General features: G+C 33.4%; 1 long non-coding RNA gene across 1 annotated transcript in view; it reads right to left on the reverse strand.

The window, feature by feature from the left end:
* Positions 1 to 10,379: 10,379 nt before the first annotated feature.
* LOC149536072 (uncharacterized) overlaps positions 10,380 to 19,784 on the reverse strand; it is a 103,638-nt gene continuing 94,233 nt past the window's right edge. Inside the window, exon 4 of the long non-coding RNA XR_016357010.1 lies at positions 10,380 to 10,625. This is a non-coding gene — a long non-coding RNA (uncharacterized LOC149536072). The remainder of the gene's footprint in view (positions 10,626 to 19,784) is intronic.

The following is a 19,784-nucleotide window of genomic DNA, read 5'->3' on the forward strand; positions in this document are numbered from 1 at the left end:
GCGAAATGATTGGAACCAAATTCTGAAACAAATCTCTTGTTGGTACATATCTGGGATTTGTGTTTTTAAATGCCAAAATGTTTAGGGATTCTAATTTGATCTTTCAGATATTTTTAAAACCTAAGCTGTTGATTAGCAAACTCTGAACTTATCTATTGTGAGATTCTAGCTCGATCTTTTGGAGACAAAACCAGAATTTAAATTAGAATGATACGTTTCAAAAATTGATATTTGCAATGGTTTTGTTTAGCATATGTTTTGGTACATCACATTCTAAACTTAATTCTATTTTTTAGCTGTATATATTGGTATGAACGTGCCAAAAACATACGTTAAATCCAGAATAGTATTAGTAAATTCCTACCACCTCTGAAGAGATCCCAATTCCTACCACCTATGAAGAGATTCCATTATAAAGTAATGAATCGTTTACCCATTAAAGAAATAGGGAATTATTCTTAATAAGCTAGATGAGATCATATACAATGTGTCTAAAGAAAGAAGACAAACAATTATAAAAAAACAACAACAATTCATGATTCTAATTCTCATCATAATAGATAAGTCTTTGCCATTATACTAAGAGATGCCTCCAATGATGAGAAAACATTGGGCCAACCTAACCATTTACAAAGTAATGCAAAACAGGAGTAAAAGAACCTTACAAACCATGGCAATTCTACATTCTATTGTTGCACAACAAAAGCTAATTACACCCTAAAACTCTAAGGATTTAGTTGGATTCAATGAACACAAACACTACTTGAGGATGAACAATTTTGGGAGGCGAGGAATGCCATGGCCCCGCTTATCTGAAAGAAATCACAGCTACATAAATACAAACATAGGAAAGATAATTGTAGCAAGTATGATGAACCTACCTTGCCCTAATTTGGCACCATCTAAATTAGCCTTTGTGTGGGCTGACCTCATCATTGTTATTGCATTTAAATTTAATTCCAAAAGGAAAATTATATTTGCAAGGGACATCTCTTAGTAGTCACCAATCTTTGAAGAGTCACATCCCTTGGGCAAAGTGTACATTGAGGAGATATAAAACAAGGAAAATATTCTAAAAGGAGGAGAGCATAAGTCAATATCCTAGAAATAATCAGTCCAGAGAACAACGATTAGAAACACGATTAGTAAATGAATAGATGCCAACAATATAATAACTAGAAATAGCAGTTTAACAATTAATAAGAGGCAGAGATGTACAAAAATAGCGATTAGAAAAACTTAAGAAGCAACAACTTGATTAAGGATCATTAGCAGGAGTAAAGAAACTAAGGTATTAAATGGGGCGGCAACCATTCACTGGACAATGATTTGCTGTGACCTTTCTGCACATCACCCCTTTGCAAATAGGGACCGCCTCTTTTTGCTTCGTACTTAAAGTGGTTTTCTTAGGTTAATCTTAGCTTGGCATCGATTTTTACAAGTCTTAAGTGAATGAGGTACAAAATTTGGACACCTTATAGCTGCATGATGTGAGAAATTGGTCCCTTGAGAAAAATGGGGAATGATGAGTCCTTTCGATCAGATTCCTTAAGTCCTTTCTTGTTTACGACCTCCTTTTTATTAGATTCCTTAAGTATCAAGAAAATGCATTCAGTCTTGGATGAAAATCAAAACAAGTGTGAAAATACTAACTTGCCTTGTGACAATTCCTAAACACCACGAGATTTCCAATCGCTTCTTGGCACTCATCCTTGTGACAAAATTCTGACTTTGCTCGACATTTTGAGAGAATCCAGGAATCCGGTAAAAAGGACAATAATAATTCCAAACAAAAGAGGGATCTCTGGCCATCTTGTGATGAATTTCTTAGACATGATAAAGTTTTCTCAATAAGAAATTCAAGAAAACATAGAAATTCCAACCTTTTTTTCTGTATAAGGCTGAGTTTGATGTTCAGCCCCAAGCATTTATCCTGACATGAGTCTAATTTCCACCCAGTCTTGCAAGGAATTCCAAACAATTTTAAGGAATATTATTTCAGTTATGAACGAATTCCTAACAAATGCCTGATTTCTGATCTGATTCCAATGAATGTTCCAAGTGAGGAGTGAATATTTGACCTCCTTTTAAGGAGTAATACTAACAAGTAGTGAAAGTCTGGTCTTCTTTGAAGAAAAATTTCAAACACTTGTGAAATGACTAAAATTTTTGATCTGCTCTTTGTTACATCCCAAATTTTGACCTAATTTTAAATTTATTCATAGCCATTAGCTTGAATGGATTTTTCTTTCATAATCATGTGAAGTAAGTAGTTATTTATATCCATTGTATTCATTATGTTAACTGTTTAATAAAGATGGTCATTATCCATTATTTGTCATGTGATGTTTAGCAGTTGCTTGATTTTGGAATTATGGTTAATAATTAAATTTGTTATCTATATTAAATGTTATTATGAAAATTATTATGGAACTTGTTATTATCGTGGAAATATTGGACGGGTGATTGTAGGAGAAGATGAAGGGGGGAAGCATTGTTAAATAGGATCAACAGAATGGGATACTAGCTTAGTCCAATTATCAGGTTGACAGGTATGACCTTAAATTGCCTTGGTAAGGACCTAGCGACTTGAACTTCAGGATACAATTGACAAACCCGCATGAGCTATTAAATAAACAATTTAAAACATAAATTAATTTAATTCAAAATAATACGTACCTCAAAGGTTTTTGATTGATCTTTTCTCCACATCATTATAATATATACCTATGTACAGACACAGATATAAGAATAAAGTGACGCCATAATATTATTTTTTTAATAATAATATGATGCCACCTCATAAGTATATCTATGTGCATGTAGATAGATATAAACCATAATTATTTTTTATTTATAACCTTCCATCTTTTTCCGTATTTATTCATTTTTTTCTTGCTAGAAACCGATTGAACACTTAGCAAATTTATTTGACGTCCAAGAGCTAAGTCTCTTCTTTTATGTTACAGCTTCTTGGAAGCCAAAGAGACATATAATCTCTTTATATTATGAAGTCAAGAGAGGCAAAAGCCATGATTTTCCCATCACCCGACTTCCTTGTTTATCACCCGACTCTTCCATTTTACCCGACCACATTTTTTCATAGCACCCGATATCTCTGCAGTTACCATCTAGTAACCATTGCATTGTTTTCCTTCCACAATTTCCTTGTTATACTAATGTTCTGCTGAAATCATAAGCATTATTCATACTGGGAACTAGCATTCAAGACCTTTTCTGTTAAAAGTGAGGCGGGTTGTTGAGCATCCAGCAAGACTCCATTCTTTTAGATTATACTAGGTTATGTGGTTATCCAAAATCCAACATTGCAATATGATTTCTTTATCAGTTGTTACAGCAATCCAATTTATATAGCAATATGCTACAGTTTATATCATGATGCAAAACATCTTGCTTAATATCATAGGTTAGACCTTCTCTAAGTTAGAGTTGTTTATAGCAAAATAAAAGCAAAGTAACCTTGTTATGAAATCATGATTTATTTATACCACTGGAAATCACAATCAAATGATTTTTATCTGCAAGTCTTAAAGAACACATTCTTCAAATCACAGATTGTGATAAGCTAGAAACATATAATATTCATGAATCAATTGAGAATCAATGGACAGATTCAATTGCTCTGAGATCTGAGCACCTAGGACTCACCGGTTGTATAGCCATGGAAAAGGTGAAGAGGTAAGATGGAATCTGCAATGATATGGAAATAAAAGTCAAATATGATACAATAAATCTAAATTAATTTCATTTAATAGCTGATGCTCGTCCATATTATTGTTCCCCTGTTGTCAAGTCGAGCGGTGGCGATTGGGTAAGTCAACCCATCAGAAAACCTTGGCCAAGGTCATTTTAAGGCATGTTTGCCATCTATGATCACTTGATGTTAGTAGAGCCAGTTATTCAGACATGTTCGTCCATAACTATGCAGACATTCTAAACACCAGAATGCTTAGGTGGCTGGACTAAAAGTATCCCAAGCCCGATCCCGAAGTAGGGAGGGTCTTTCTAATCAATAGATTGTGTAGGGATAAATATGGTCCGAGGTTGGGAGGTAGAGCCTAAGTCAATGCTTCTCCTCTTACCGAAAGTTGAGGCTTGCACAACCAACTAAAGACTCACCGGATATTACTTGTATGTTCTTCTTCTTTTCATGTTAAGCATTTACTTTAGTTATATGTATGGAAAGATAGTAAATCGTTATTTCAGTTATTACAGTTGATCATTGTTACAGTTATTTCAGTTAATCGTTATTATAGTTATTACAGTTGATCATTGTTACAGTTATTTTAGTTAATTGTTATTATAGTTATTACAGTTGATCATTGTTGCAATTGATTTAGTTAATCGTTATTATAGATATTACAGTTATTCATTATTTCAGTTGAACATTGATATAGTTATTTCAGTTGAGCTTTGTTAATTTAGTTAATTGTCGGTAGTTAAAAGCAGTTAATGGCCCATGAAAAGGAATTCAGTATATTTTTTCAATAATCTAATGAGGAAAACTCTTTCTAGATCGCCTTTATTTTGTTATGAAAATCCGTTTGTTACACTCTTAAGCAAAATTCCTAACAAAAATGGGATTTCTGATCTACATTTGAAGAGATAATTGTAAGGGCAAAGTTTCAATCAGATGTCTAATTTCATACCTAGAAGAGGTGTTGTCTTAATAAGGCATGTAATTCTGACCTAAATGAAGCATATTGTCCTAAAGAATACCTAATTCGCAATCTAGCTTCGGTGGCTTATTCAAACAGATTCCCGATTTCCGATTTGCATTTGAGGGAAAATCCCAAGGCATGGTGAAAATCCAACCTAAATGGTGATGAAAGTTCCTAAGCAAGGTCAAGGCCAATCTATATTGGGAAAAATTCCAAACATTTATCAAATATCCGACCAAATCTTAAGCACTTATCCAAACAACCCTTTGATTTCCAAATTGATCTCCATGAAGTTTTCAAATAAACCTCTGATTTCAAACCCTAGTTGTGAGTGAATTCTGAGCAAGCATCAAATTCTGACCAGCACATAGAAAGTTGTCTGAACAAGCATGAAAATTCCAATTCAACTTGATGAAAATCCAAACCAACATGGAAAATTCCAATTAAATCAAAATCCTAGCAAAAGGTGAACTTCCAATCTCCCCTTTTCAATCCTCGTATGCAATTGTAAACACAAGAAAAATTTCCAATAAGGATTGGATTTTGAACCCCTCGTTGAGGAAAGTTTCAATGAAAATCCTTAATGAATGTCTAAATCCCAACCCCCAATTGGATCAATTTCCAAACAGATAATGAAAATAAGAGTTGCATTTAAAAAAATTCCGTCTAGGTAGCTGATTTTCAACCCAATCTTGAAGGCTTACAAAAGTCACTCAATGTAAAATCCTAACAACAGTCAGAATTTCAACCCCTCAAAAGACAAAAGGAAAACTAAACAATGAAATCGCCATCATTAAGTGAAATTGAAACATACTATGAGGTCAGCTTGTTTGGTGATATTAATTCACATGTTTAAGTGTTTGAGAAAGCCAGCCTTTTGGGAATGTAAAGGAGATGCAAATACATTGTTGGGAATGTAAAGGAGATGCAAACAATAGAGTTTCCACATAAAATATTAAATCCCTTCCATTAATCATTTAAAGTGGCATGAAAATAACTTAATAGGACTTGTGAGTTAGCTTCTTGCCCTTCATATTTAATTCTCATCTTATTGCCTTATTAAATTTGCTCTAACCTTTGGCAGTAAACAAGAAAGGTTAGCAAGATGATCATTACTTAAACGCTAAGAAAGAGAGGACATTAAAATATGCTTTCATCTCAATCACAATTAGCTTCTTGCCCTTCATATTTAATTCTCATCTTATTGCCTTATTAAATTTGCTCTAGCCTTTGGAAGTAAACAAGAAAGGTTAGCAAGATGATCATTACTTAAACGCTAAGAAAGAGAGGACATTAAAATATGCCTTCATCTCAATCACAATCTAGTGCAAATTACAAGACAAATCGACCAAAGTCAGAACGGCAAAGACAAAAATCAGAACTTGAAGGTTGTGTCTAGCCATTTATCAATAGTCATAGGAGGACAAGATTGCTTAAACTCAGAAAAAGGCAAGGTATTCTAATCATATGTATGAAATGGTGCAAATTATATCCGAAATCTGGGTATGTTCTTGTAAAGCTCGGAGATATTTGAAAGTTCCAGCAGGTAAAATCATTAAATTCCATCATGGAAAGGTGAAGTTCTGATTGAAAAAAGTGCAAATTATGTCAGAAGTATGCTTTTTCTGAAAGTGTTAAAGCAATATCAAACAAAAATAAGGCATATGAAACTCACAACAATCAGAAATTAGATCACAAAAACAAAAATTTATTTCATAAGGCCAATACGTTGAAAGTAGGATGTCAAGGATTCTAGGGGATGAATTTACAAATAATGTGTTAGAGTACTCAAAGATTGGCTCCTTTCAAGATTGGCTCCTCTTATTTTCCAAGAGTTGATGCATAGAAGAGGTACAAAAAGATGGTTTTCAAAATGAAGATGGCAATCAAGAAGATGACATGGGGCTGAGTTTCTCATGTACAAGGATGATGTTCGAGGTCGAGTATTTCATGCATGAAGATGATTACAACATCAATGTCAACATGGAAACATCAACAGAGAAGTCGCAAGTGGTTTATCAATCAAGCAAGAAGGTTAGATTGGAGACCAAAACTGGAAATACAAGTGCAATGGCCTAAGTCAATAAACACATGAAGGGGAATTCAAAGAGCAAGGAAAGTGAATAAGATCGACAGTTGGAGAAATGCTATCTCAATATCTAAGATCAATAGGAAGGACCCAGCAACATGAAGGAAAAGGGACATCACAACTTCAATGATGTAGAGGAAAGGATTATGAGGTGCCTTGCTTACATTTTGCCTTACTGATAAAATGATCAATGTTGTATATCCAAATTTTTCGAAAACCTCAACCAAGAGTGATGATCAAATCGCAAATATACATACTCGTGGAATAAGGAAAGTCAAGATGTGTAACATACGGATTTTTACTAACTAATTTCAGTCTTAAACTAACTGATTTCTAACCCTTAATCTCATGACTAAGATTTCCAACGGCTATATAAACTGAAATAAATCTAATTACAATGCTGAATTTACCAAGAACACAAATTGAAACATAATTAAATTACTTAATCAGCTAAAGTAAATATCAGATGTAATCATTCAACTACTTCTAGGTTTCAGCAGAATATATATATATATATATATATATAGAGAGAGAGAGAGAGAGAGCAAACATTCTTGCCAGGAATTTCAAACTGAAATATTCGTAGCTGTAGCAACTAATTTTAAAGGAAAAGATCTTCAACTTGATAAGCATTAACTAACATACAAAGGTTAAAGAACATATAGTTTATCTTGTGATTTTCTTTATTGGTTGTCCAAGCTCTAGCTTTGGTGAGAGGAGAAGCATTAACATAGGCTTAACCTCCTAGCCGCAGACCATTACTTATCCCCACAGGTTCTAACTTAAGAGAACAGCCCTCCCTACCCTAAGGTCGAGCTTGAAATGTTCATTGATCCAGCAATCAGAGTATCCAGATGGGTTGAGGTCCCAACAGTTATTCAACGAAATAATTGAAGCGTCTGGACAACAACAAGATCAATTGTTCTGGCAAGTCTGCCTAATTCCACCCTGGCCAAGGATTTTAAATTGTGGGTTCACAACCCGATCTCCACCACTCAACTTGACAACATATTTCACATGTGGAACTTGCATGAGCTAATGCATTAATTAATTTATTATTTATTTGATTCTGATATCATTCTTGTTTTTTTACAGATTCATCTACACCTCCTCACCATATTCAGGCCATCAAGCCAGTGATTCTGTGGTGTCTTCAAATTAACTTTACTTATATGCTTTGCACCTTCTTCACCATATTCTGGCTTTTAGCCTGGTGAACTCCTCGGTGCTCTGGTTTATTAGCGCATCTCAGTTATCAAACATTATATCAAATTGCATAATAAATTTTATCAAAGAAGATAGCCTTTCAAGGAGTATTCAGAAAGTTGCATATTCGGATATTATAAAGAATAACAGACTTGAATAAGAACATTGCTATGGCAATCGACTGATCTTTAGAAGGTTATAATGAACTTGAAAAGATTATAGCCGACTTCAATCATTGTCTTACTTCACTATTAATAAAAAGGCAGACTGAAAATGTAAAAACGATTGGCTTCAATCACAAATCATAGTCACTATCATAAAAGAAAATACGACATACTTGCAATGAAAGATGATGAACATATACATCTGCTACAGGAGCGATTGCATATTCAAAATCAAATATGGAAGAAATGAAAAGCAGTTTCTATGAAACGCAATAAAATTTCTTACGTGACTCTACCTTGTTACTAAGTGGCTCGGGTGTTGAGTGAGTTCTTCAACCCGCGGCAAGATCACTCAGCCATAAGCTCAGTATACATCCATTGTTGCCACTGCAAGTTATTTTGTATGCTAGCAGGAAGCGTTCGAAAGTAAAATGGCTTGAAAGCCGAGAGCAGAAAATGAATGCCAAAAGATAGGAATGAATGCCGAGATACATTTAAAGGTTTCATATTATAGACATGAGCCAAACTTTATGGCTACCATCAGTTACAAAGATCATATTCGAAATCTTTATTCAAAACGGCTAGAAATAAAGAAGAGAAAGGAGGGAAAATTTGAGAAGGAAAAGATGATGAAAAGGTTTTAAATAATTAATATTATTTATAATTATTTTATTTTCTTAATTATGTTTATGTGTACGTAATGGAAAGTGGCATCGTTGCATTAATGTTTTTAATGTAATGGTGTCACTTTAGTATTATTTACATATGATCATATTTGAGAGTATAAAATAATATTTAAATGATATTAATATTTGATAATTCTTAAAGGTAAAATCTTATGTTTATTTTACATTGTTTTATTATAACGTTTTTACTTATAACTCATGCGGTTCCACCATGAAATATGTTGTCAAGTCCTAATAACCTTGCCAGGATGGTTTTTACGTCAAACCTGTCGTTTTCTGATGACAGAACCATATAACCATCTCCTTCTGATGACCTTGTTTCACAATGCTTCCCCTCTCTCCGATCTTCATCCTGTAATCATTCAAAACAACATTCTTGCCAAGACATCAATTCAAGATTTATAAATTGTTAATTTAAAATCATCAAATGACTGTTAGGAGTTTGTTCATCATATATATATATACAACGGCTATAATTAACTGACTCTATTTCACATGATCAGGAATAAATTGATACAACTGCTAGAATTAACTAACTTAATTTCATATGATAATTAAATCGATACAACAGCTATAATTAACTAATTCGATTTCACATGAACATGAAGGAATAAGCAACGGCTATAACTAACATTTTATAACAATGGCTATAATGAACTAATTCAATTTCATATGAACATGAAGAAATAATTTGGTTCAACGGCTATAATCAGTTTAAAATTTTAGGGCAAAAATTGGGTGCAAATCAGATTCAAAGACAAAAATGATTGCATGGAAGATGATGGTGAACAAACAATGCAAGTGACAACATCAACATCAGCATGTGCAAGATGAAGATAAAGAAAAAAAACATGAAGTGGGGAGGATGAAGAATTGGTGTTGAAACAAACATTGACAAATAAGCATGTTGAGGTGGCACCTAGTCATCTGCAAGGAATCAAGTTCTCCCATGTTAATATGTCCAAGTTCGACTTTTTACCACCCTTCCTTGTTACCCTAATATTTTATAACCATGATAACTAATTCTTGTGAAATGTGACTTTGGTAGGTAAGTGGATTTCAGTTAAATTATGTTCATAAACTTTTCTAATGAGATTAGAAATGTAATTTCTATTAATTTTGGTTATGTGGATTCCAAAGTATATTTTGTTATAAAAGAAATAATATTATCTCATATGGAAATAGGAAATGAATCGTTGATGCAAATTTATGATTAGCTTGGTAGTTGAGATTATATCAATGACATGGATATCTAATCCACTTGTGTCAATGGATGCAAGAGGTGAATCATCTCGCAAGCGGGGAAAGAATATCATCAACGTAGGAGGGCACAAACAAATGGTACAAATCATGAATGTAATCCAAACTAGAACCACAAATGTTGTCAGTTCCTTAAGAGGGGCTATTAGTAGTGTTATCTTTTTGACCTATCAGTTCAAAAAAAAAAGGTCGTGCTGCTGAAATGATTTCACTTGATATTTCATACTTAATGGATTACATTTTATGACGAAAAGCATTATCCAAAAAAGAAACATATAAAACAAGTACTACATGCTTTTCTGAAAATGCAAGTTCATTTATTAAATGTCCATAGTGTTTCACACAAGCCATGAAACTAACTAGTAAGAAAAAATAAGTTAGAATCAGATTTTTACATATAAATGCAAGTCAAGAAAGAAATAACGCAAAAGCAAAAGGGTTCATAGGTGCCAGCCATTGCCTGGAATGACCCTCTTGTTGCTGGTTGCCCACACGCTCGCTTCTTTTGTTCCAACCTTCCATGCTCCCGTTCCAGATCCTACAAATGCAAAAAATGAGTTAGATCAAAATGATCTAAGCAATGACAAACGAGCTCACCCCTTGCCCCACACATGCATTTACATATAAAAACTCCAAAAAACAAAATCCTGATCTATTTTTCCTAACATGTTTGTTTCCTATACAGCATCCGATCTCTTAAAAAGTACATGGATATAACCGTAAGCTCCCACAAGGGTTATTGAGCCCGGCATGCTTATAAGAGATTGGAGCATCAAAGCTGATCGAAAGTACAATAAGGATATCAAAGGGACAGATTTACATCAGTCTGAAACATTACAGTTAGCTGCAATATTTCAGAATCAACTTGGAAATGAAATATACACATGGTAACAAACAGGAAATCAGACATTTAAAGATCAAGTGCAACCAATGAAATAAAAAGAAGAGGAAGCCTATTCAAGTTACAAGTCTGCATCAAGAAGACTGCTCAGATCATCTAAATACTGTCAAAGGTGCTACTAGTCTTGGCAAAAGTGGAAATAAAATTGCTGATCTTGCATTATGAATGGATGGACGCTAGCAAGCTTTAGAAACATTGTCTTGCAATCAAAATTATATGCAGAGAGATGCACCTACCATCAAGGAAGATGGAAAATAATATGTTGATAACAGTTTTCACAAAGTGTGCCATCCCTACAAAACACTGAAAGGCTACATGATTATCAAAACCCAATGCAAAGAGACATACATGGGAAACCGCATAGAAATGGTTGAAGGTTACAGGTGATAATAGTACACTCATGGACATCTGAGCAAAATATAAAGCAATAAAAGCAAGCAAATCCATGAACAAACAATCCAGCAAGGATACTAAGATAGTCTATCGGAGACCAGACATGCAGTTTGAATCCTAACAAATTTTCTTGTGAAAAATAATCTTTGGTAAACTCATTCGAAGCAATATATCTGAAAATAAATGATTAATATCATCACGTGAGAAACAAAACAGTAAATGAGTCATACTGAATTTGAGAGGGATATAAACAACAGCTAAAGGAAACAAAATAAACAGAAGTAAAGACGGAAAAGTCATAAATTCTGAGTTCTTTGATATATCATCAGATACCAAAATGGACAGAGAACAATAATTTTAGATTCCACACTTCAATCTATGGGTCGAATCACCAGAGGGACATCGTCAAGTTCTAAAGTAACCAGATTTAGAAACAGGAATTAACAACAGTTAAAACCTATTCAAATTCTAGCAAGCGAAAATGATATAGAAGTCACAAATTTGCAAGGAGAATAATAGAATTTAATAAGCGAAAAATTACCTGAAATGTCAAAAGAATCTCCAAAATCGTATAAGATTTACCCTCTAGGATGATACGGCATCAAAATTTCAACTCCAGAATACAGCTAGAAATGACAAAAGCTACAGCCATGAAATATCATAGCTAATGAAGGAGAAAACCCACATAGATATGGGTGAAATAATACAATGCAAAAGGAAGAACACGTGTACAGGCTCCAAAGCCATGGCCAGTTTTTTTTTTTTTTAAACCTAGAAAAGTATCAATTCTTTTTGCATTTGAGGAAAATCTTACCAGCTAGAAGGTTGTGGCAGCCAAATGACAAATTTCAAACACTAATGGCATCTCTAGAAGGCACGAACTCACTGAGGGAAAAGGCAATGTTAAGAGAAAACCATCAAACTCACTAATGGCGGCACAAGAAACTTCAGATTTTTTAAAGCAAAAACAATTAGAAGATCCAAAGCCGCATGAGAATTAATGAAGCGGCTGAATACCAAATTTGAAGTGTTAATGTTGTTTCCAGATTTATAAACTTGTTGAGGAAATAACAATAGTTAAAGCCTATTCAAATTCCAACAAAAGGAAACGATATATCAAGTGCAAAGAGCCGTCAACAGCAAATGAAGATGAAAGAATCAGATAAACAGTAGCAGCTGAACCTTATATGTCTCAATATCATGGAAATGCGCTGCAACTTTCTCCTCAAACCCTAGCCGAGGAAGCTTCTCCAACCTTCGTGAATGCCAAAATGAGTTGGGTTTGAAAACTCAATGTTGATAAAATGAGCCCACAAGTCGGATTTCATAAGTTTTGGAATCCGGGGAATTTGATTGGGATTTTTAATCTATTTTAGCTAAGTTTCTTGTTTAAAACTTTTGCAGTGTGGGGGGTTTTAATATCTTAGTCCTAGGAAATTATCTTAAGTCATATCTTTAAATGTATTATCACTTCGTGAAAATAAACTATTTAATGGTATTTATAAACTATTTAAAATTTGTTTTTTTTTTTTTTAAATGCATTTAAAAGATAAAAGGACGTGTAATTTTCCATTTATTGGGATGTTGTGAGTTATGAGTCAGTTTGAAGACATGTGCAGGGAATGTAGGAGGCTACAGGTCGAGTTTGACCTTGTCTTGTCAGTTAAGAAGTCTTCATGGCCAGTTGGAGTGTTTTGTGGACAGTTCAGAGTGAGTCATAAGGGTGTTTATGACTTAGTGGATATTTTTCAGGGGTGGAACTTTATTATGGAAGTTTCTAGGCCCTCTTTTCTAGGCTTTTTTCTAGCATCTGACCCCAAGGGTTGTTGGTGATTTTTTAAGTGAGTTTTGAATTCATTTTCAGTTCAGTTCTGATTAGTGATTTGAGAGGACTTAGTGATTGTTATTTTTCTCTATCCTTAGTCTTTTTGGCATCATTTTCTTTGTAACTCATTTGCATTTAAAATCGATATATTCAACAGGTCTTATTCTATTTGCAGAGTTCTAAATCCTACTAATTATTGCATTTAGTATGTCATGTGATTGATGAAACAAGAACTACAAATGTTTTTTCTTTTTAAGCATTTTGTTTTGTAGTTTCTATCTCAATTACCTTCATCTTTCTGCAAGTGACTTTTAGTGCAAGTTATTAGCAGTGTTGTAGAAGTGTTTTAAATGCTAACTTGTGAAAATCATTTTTCCTTGATAGTATTTGCATCATTCATACTTGTTAATGAAATATTTATGCACAAAGGATCCATAATAAGTTGTGACTTTTCGCTCTTTGCAATTGAGGTTAAGTGTCTGTATGAAGCTGTTCACCTTCGTATAAAGTTTTTGTTTTAGTTTTCAGTTTCATCTTTCCTATTAAGCTATCTATTTTCTCCCCTTTTCCTAGAAAATCAATAGTTTTTGCAGTGTGAGAAAGCTAGGAGCCGGCCTTACCCAGAGATTCACTTCTTCTATAGTTCACCCACAGCTTAGAAGTGTTTCCATTGTTCTCTTGAAATGTTAAATTATTGTCAAATTTAATGAGGGTGTAATTTCAAGAGATAACAAGTAGCTAAGTGCCAAGGAGGTGTAGTTGTCTTAAGTGTTTGGTTGCCTTATCACTTTTAATAACAACCTTAGTAATCATTAATTAACTATCCTTGCATTTCATACTTTTTGTTTATATGTATATATAATAGATACATGTATAAAATATGTATCCACCTGCAAAAATATAAATGCGATGTTTTAGCATTTGGTCTATGTTGCTCTATGTACTCATGAATATATAAACATATATAAGTATGCATAAGTACAAATATTCATATATACATAGATATATATTGTTTTTATTGTATTGGAGCATGCATTGCATTCTCATGATTTAATCCAATCTTATGATATCGAATGTTATGCTTTCATTTGATTAGCTTTTAGGGAACTTTTTCCAAGGGTGTCAAGAGTAGCTCCCTCTTGCCACATTGGAAACAAGGGAGTTACTTTTGCCACAACCAAGCTAAGAGCTTGGTGGTTTGTTGTCCTGCATTTGTCACCACAAAAAGTAGGTAACTTTTCAACTTAGTTTCGCATTTCTCTAAGTTTAGTTCATTATTTAATTGGATAACATTGCTCAATCAATTGACCCCAATTGATATAATGAACCCTTTTACTAAAGGTTTTCATCAAGTCTTTTTCATTTTTCTGTTTGTCGAACATATGCTTGACTTTTGATGCCTTCAACGTCTTTTTTCTCATTTTTGAGTGTATGTTTGTTGGTTTAGTCCTTTGGTTTTGCTCAAGTTATTGCTTTCAGTTTTCCCTTTGATTCGGTATATCTTAGGGCTTAATCGGAGTTGGAAGTCAAAAGATATGATCATTTTAGTGTCCAAAAGGTGGACTTTCCAGGGGCAACTGCATGATTTAAAATATCATATTATTGTTATCTCCAAAATCTGCACCCTAATTTGCTTTATGTCCTAAAACCCTTAGCAATTTTGGAGAAACACTGGATCAACCAAAGGTTCTGGGTAACATATGACCTGATTGAACCTCCGGAATCTAGGCCGGTTCTTGTCTAATATATCTAGTATCTCACCTATGCTAATGAAGACGTGAAATTTGTATGGAAAAGGGTAGAGATAAACCTGAAAAATGAAAACCTAAATGATGAAAACTAAGGTAATACACCAGAATTGATAACACAAAACACTGTTATACTCGCAACACAATGAAATATTTCGATAGATAATCACGACAACCAAGCTTGAAAGAACTGATAATTCATATCAATATTTTAAGAGAAGGTTAGAATATGAATATACGAAAGGAAATTAATCAAAATCGAATATATCAATAAAAAAACACATCTCAAAACCTATGAAAACAGATATCAAACATGGGAGATACAAAATGAGACATAATTTAAAAGGTTTATCAATAAAACACAACTAAATAACATCAATCACCACAAAGCATACAACCAAATCCTTCACTCCAAAACTTGAATCCAATGAAAACTGTATTACAATCAAAGGCCCAAATAACAATATCTCTGCATAATAGCTCGAAACAATCGAGAAAATGATACCAAGGATGAATATCACATGCACATCTCTCTCCTCTCAAAATCTAAACCCCCCAAAATCTGAACAAGAGGGGTATATAACAATAACAAACTCAACAACACCTTCCCACAAAATCAGCAAGTGAGGGTCGAAATTATGGGTTAACTATTTATAAGAATAGCCTAACAATTCCAAAAATATATCTCATGCACTCCAAGCTGTACCTTGACCACACATGCATGCAAACAAGTCCAAGAAGATTGAAAATGCCAAAAATAGCTCCATAATTGACTCCAAAGTCGTAAGTCTGAAATGCAAATCCAAAAATAGTCACTGAACGTCCACCTTCGAACTTAGGCATTTTAAACATGCACATTCCTCTTCTCTCCACTTAGTCTAAAAATAGCTTTGTCTTAGATTTGTCTTTCCTTTATGATTTTAATCTTCCACTTTACGACCTTTGCATTTTAATATTTACTATTAATTAGTTGATTTATCAAATATCAATTGAATTAATAATTATTATAAAAATGATAACAATGCAATAAGGTTTGTAATTAAACAATAATATAGACTTTAGAGCTAAGTTATACACTATAACTTTAATAAAATTACAACTCCCTTATAAAAGGAAGACTTGCGGACCCAAAATCTTCATGTAATTTGATATAACATTAAAAAAGCAAGAAATTCATGAAAGAAGGCATTTTATCTATCTATTCGATTTGATTCTTCTTGGAACGCAAGTCTTCAAACCCTAGACACCATTGTTTTGGGGAAATTTGCAAACTTCAGCTATTGAATTCTGCCATGGCTTCATATTTGTTGTTGTCCTCTCACCATGGACAGGAAACTGGAGTTTTTCCTTCTTGTCCTGGGTGTGGTTGCATTTCTCCTATGTGCTGGGCTGTTTTGACGTTTGTCGTGAGTTTCTCTACTATTTTGTGGGTTTTTGTTGTGAGTGCTCGGTTGTTACTTCAAAGCACGAGTTTCTATGATGTCGTGACTCCTTTTCCTTCAATATTTGTTGGCTGTTACTACATTTCTGGGTTTTTTCCTTACGTTTTTCGCCATCACTCCACTGTTCTCCATGCTCATTCTCCTCACAGATTAGTTTGATGGTTGCCATGACTCCATTGTGCTTTTTGGGTCTCCTACCGTGACTCCATTTTGCTTTTTGGGTCTCCTACCGTGACTCCATTTCCTTCATTATTGATGCTCATGGACATTATTCTGTTGTGACTAGTGTGATCTTCTATCATTACTTCAGATTTGGGTTTTTATATGTGTAAGATTTCATAATGAGCTACTATGAAATTCAAGCCGTGAATACCTAGTTGTAAATGGGGTTTTATTGGTTCATTTCCCTGCTGGTTTATGGCATGAATTTCTAGTGACTTCTCCATTTCGTGACTTGTAGATGGACGTTTGTGCAGTTGCTATTGTTCTTTTTTATTACTTCAAATGCCACAAGTTCTAAAACTGTATCTCTCTTCTATGCCATGAATACCATAATTGTTGTGAGTTTCTTTATCTCTTGTTATCTGTTGTTTGAATAATAAACCAATATAGAAATTATTTTGTTTTACTGGTATTATACATACAATCACTCTGTAAGAGACTTATGTTGTGAATTTCACGCTTTCTTCTTCAATTACCCTTTTCTGGAATGTAACGACTGGATTGTCCATATTTCTTCCTCTGCTGATGCAAAACTTAGACCTGCATTTTGTTCAACCAACAATTATTTGTAACAAATCTTTTTGTTATTGGAGGTTAAAGGTCAAAAATTCAACTTCAATTTTGTTTATTAGCACTTGTAGGTATTGACACATATACACGTGAGTGCCTCAATTCCATCCTATTTCCTTCATTCAGATTTGATTTTCTTCTGTTAGTATGATCACTATTACGAAATTCACATTAATGATTCTTGTAGCATTCTGGTTTCCTTGTATGAAAATTTTTCTTTCTTCAGCCAAGACCTGTTGTTTCAGATTTTAAATTCATTCTTTAAATACAATGGCTATTTAGTTTTTTCGTGATCTTCTGAAACATTCCTGCCATATTCCTATTTCTATTGCAAATTGTAAAAAATCTGAAGAAACTTTCTTTTATATTTGTCTACTTCAAAATTGGACAGCTTCTAAGTTTTCAAACTTACAGCAATAATGAGTAAAGTGTGTATATCAATCTGATTTAAAACATATATGTTTAGCTTCATCAACAAACTTTATTCATATCTTCCATATACTTCTTTCCTGTTGTACAAACATGAATATTTTATTCTTAAGTGTAGTCTTATTTTACATTTCTAACTCATCCTGTTAGCACCTTGCACTATTCTCCTTCTGCAACTTGATGTTTTCAGCCCTATTACTTTGTCTGAAACAAACGCTTTCAAGCCTATTCAACTTGTCCCTTTAATGTTTGACCTTTTTTATATTAAAAAAAAAAAGGTTTCAAATCAAATATGACTTGTTCCTTTAAAGCTTTTGTTCATGATTGTGCTCTTTCTCTCCTGATGTATGTCTTTAGTTTGCTAAGATGAGTAGCATGTTAGGACTGTGAATGTGAGGTGAAGTGAAGTACTAGCATTGCTTAGATCCATTAGATCTAACCTATCTTTCTTTATGAATGCAGGGATCAAATTCATGGAAAGGATGCGGTTCAAGGCATCAAACAGATGGACGCGAGTGGATGCAACTCGACCAATCATTACAAGCAATGACCAATGCCCATGAGCTTTCCTCTCTTTATTCTTCTTTCACGTTATTCATTTCAGTAGAGTAGGAATATATATCAGTAGATAGAGACTACTCTCACAGTCAAATGTGTGAGGAAAATTTACTTTGAGCATCTTCATTCCTCGCTTGTAAACATCAATTGTACCAAAAAACACTGTATACTATTTCAAAATGAATAAAATGCTTCTTTTTTGCAATTCTGAATACAACTTGAGAGTGCTAAACATGTATGCTTTTACTCTATTTGAACATGTATGAAAATTGAGTAACAATTATATTTTGAAGTTGACATTCACTTTTTGAAAAATATAACTTAAATACACTTTATGTTATATTTTTAAGTTGAGTTACTTTTTGATTTTTCACTTAAAGTAACTATAAAGCACTTTATGTTATATTTTTAAGTCGAGTTGCTTTTTTATTTCACTTAAGTCACTATATAAACTATATAGTTTAATTTAATTTTTGAGTTTTGAATATAAACAACCTAATAAATATTACTTTTTAAATAATATTTGCATGTTATATGATAAAACATATAGTGTAAATATTATTTATGGCCTAAAAAGTAATATTTTTTCAAAAATTAAATGAACATTTGCTTATTTAAATCACTTAAGTTGTGCAATTTAACCTTTACACCCATTTGCATATTTCAAATGCATCTAGAGAGTGAGCTTTTGAACCAAAAGCATGAAAATGCCTTTGATTCAAAATATGCAATGACCTCCCAAGAATGCGCCAAGCATATTTCATGTTTTCAAAATATGCATATGCACTCGAAGAGTGCATTCAACAAAGGCCAGCACATTTACATGTTTTAAAAAGAGCTCTTGCATCCCAAGACCACGTTTTTTACCAATATGCATATTTTTAAAAACATGCATATGCACCTCAAGAGTGCGTTTAGTAAAGAGAAGCCAAAGACATCTTTCTAAAACATGCATATGCACCTCTAGAGTGAGTTTGAATTTGTCAATACATGTTATTGCCTCTTGAGAACCTGATTTTGCATCAAAGGGCAAAACTGACCCATGCATATGCTTTCCAAATCCACGTTTTTGCATGTAGAAACCAGATCTCTCCATGAAAACTCTTGAAATCTTCTCCTCTAGGGGCAGTTTTGTATTTCCATGTATTCTCATGCTTTAGGCATTGTTTTCTCTTGCAAAAAGCGTTTCTTTTAATGCAATTTGAAACCACATTTTGGACAAAAATGCTCAGATTTGGGCCATTAGAACCCACTTTTTGCCAAAGAAACAGTCGATTTGGAGTTTTGATTATTGTTTATTCCATTGAGGCTCACGTTTTTGCATTGTAAGGTGAAAAATGCTGCATGTAATGCCCTATTGAAACAACGTTTTTTATCAAAAACAGGTTCTACACATGCACTTTGCCAAAAACACTACATTCATTGGAGGTTGTTGACCACGTTTTTAGGATTGGACATGAAAAATGCCTCTTTTGCAGCTCATTAATTATATTCATCATTGCAAGGTTGAAGAAATTTAAGTTTGTTTCAAGATTTTCAAAGTTGGAGTTTCTTTCTCCTTCATTTTTGGCATATAATCATCAAGTGGACATTTTCCTTACTGCCAATT

This window comes from Cupressus sempervirens, chromosome 10 (genome assembly GCF_028749045.1).
Source record: "Cupressus sempervirens isolate cs-2001-9-10 chromosome 10, ASM2874904v1, whole genome shotgun sequence".
Classification (NCBI taxonomy): domain Eukaryota; kingdom Viridiplantae; phylum Streptophyta; class Pinopsida; order Cupressales; family Cupressaceae; genus Cupressus; species Cupressus sempervirens.